Raw genomic sequence first — 2166 nt, 5'->3', positions numbered from 1 at the left:
ATAGATGCGTTGGCCTCACGACTAAGTTCTGACACTAAGGACATCTGCCGTGACAATTCCACGACAGTTTCCCTTTCTACAGGGTCTGGTGTGAAAGAGTTGGAGCAAGGAGGACGTGTGCGGCCACTTCGCGCTTCGGGGAGATCCTCAAGGTTGTCATCGCAGACAAGGGCACTGGAAGATCCAAGGGCGGCGGATTCGTGAGTACCGCCCAGACAATTCTCTCCTCCCCTCATCATCGATTGATCTTCCTGTAGTTAATTTTCTTGCTTAATTCAGCCCTGTTAGTTGATGCTATGCCTGGATGGATGCTTGGCATGCTACGTTCCAGGAAGCGGAGGTGGCCATTAGGGCGTGCTTGGGTCCGTACCCGGTGATTGACGGCCGGAGGGCCAACTGCAGCCTCGCCTGCCTCGAGGTCCAAGGCGCCACAACGAAAACGCCTGCCTCGATACTCAGCTTCAAGGGATGTGTCCTGCCACGGGTAGTGCCATCACACCGGCACAATGAACTCCCGTGCAACCCAGCATCCGCATTGAGACATCTTTCTTGGCGCTGCCATTGCTGCCGTACTCTGACAGTCCATGCATTGACGCATCGATTCAGAAGGTGAGCCCCAGCGACGGCTCCGGAAGAAGGGATTGGCTGCAGCTGATTTGGGAGGCCCAGTCGGGGAGAGCAGGGAGGAGGAGCATCGATGATATTCCTCCCATCCCATAGCCAACGGGAGTGTCAGCGCACCCAGCGGCGGCACATCTTGCGGCAGCAATTGACGTATCGTACCAGGCGGCTGTGTAGCTGGTGAGTGGTGAGTGCAAAGTGTTTGTGCTAATGATTGAGCGGAGTTATCTTATGATTGTCATATCACACTATTTACGAGTAGTAATGCTTAACTCCGTTGCCTTAGCGTGTGATTGTGTCATGTCCGGGACAATACTAACGCTCAATGTTGTTGCCCGAGAGCAGGCCCTATCGTGATTATCATAAACGAGTAGGCAGCATGTAAGAGCACCCACAGTGCTTAGATGCATGCTCATTGCCCTTAAGCAGTGCGTTCTTGTCAACTCAAGATGAATCAAGGGTGTGCATGACTTTTTCCATATGCACGAATTATTAGTTAGTGAGAACTAGCAAAAATGCCCGTGCGTTGCAATAGGAGAAAAAAAAAATTCACGCCCTCTTCTTTAAAACAACGCCCCATCCGTATTACCTCTTGTCCTTCTTTTTCACCCTCTTCATGGTGTCAACCCAATCATAACTTGTCAGAACATGGTAAATCCCAATGCGATGAGCTCCAGCACTACATGAGACACCTGTCATTAATGGGCCTGAATGCTTTAACATTCAATGCTGCCACAAAAATACTTATATTTCTTAGAAGTTAGAATAATTGAGGATGATACAAAGAAAAGAAGATTTAGTTGGACGCCTTCAATTGTAACGGGGTGTCTCCAGTTTAGGCGCTATCAACTACCCTACAATTGAGATGACCAATAACAACATCACAAATTACCATATTCTAAAAGCTCGTTGTGCTTTGGTAAACCGTTTCCCTAAAAGCATAAACGAGAGACGTATATTGTCTTACTTCCCCCCTAAGAAAATTAATATACTATTACGTAATATTTTTGTAGTAGATCCTAGAAATATATATTTGCAATTAATCCTAGAATTCCTATAAATCTTTACGGTTAATCCTAAAAAAAGACAGTCAGTCACCCCACCCAACACATAATACTTCATTTCGATGGAAAAAAAATTCATAATAAAACAAATAGTACAACTTCCACCAAAACAAAAGAGAAAAGGAGAATTTGAGACCATCAGACGGAATGAGCAGGTGCTACAGCTTGAAAGAGCTCTTCTTGGTCAATCGAGCTTTCTTCCTGCAACAATCATACTATCAGATCAACAAAAGAACATAACCATGAAATACACATCGACCGGTCGATTCTATCCAATAAAAATATTGGGTTGGTGATACATCCCTAGTTGACCAAAGCTGGCATGGAGTCGGTCAAAAACCAGGGCGTATACTTATGTGGGTCGTGGGATTTTGCTAGATTGAACGACAGGTTCCCTCAATATAAATTTTGAACGACGGGTTTCGGATGTTCGTATTGCATTAAATTTTGGTGCTTCTCTTATCTTCCTGAACTTCTTATC

This window comes from Triticum dicoccoides, chromosome 2B (assembly GCF_002162155.2).
Source record: "Triticum dicoccoides isolate Atlit2015 ecotype Zavitan chromosome 2B, WEW_v2.0, whole genome shotgun sequence".
In the NCBI taxonomy this organism is placed as follows: domain Eukaryota; kingdom Viridiplantae; phylum Streptophyta; class Magnoliopsida; order Poales; family Poaceae; genus Triticum; species Triticum dicoccoides.
This window is presented reverse-complemented; position numbering follows the sequence as displayed.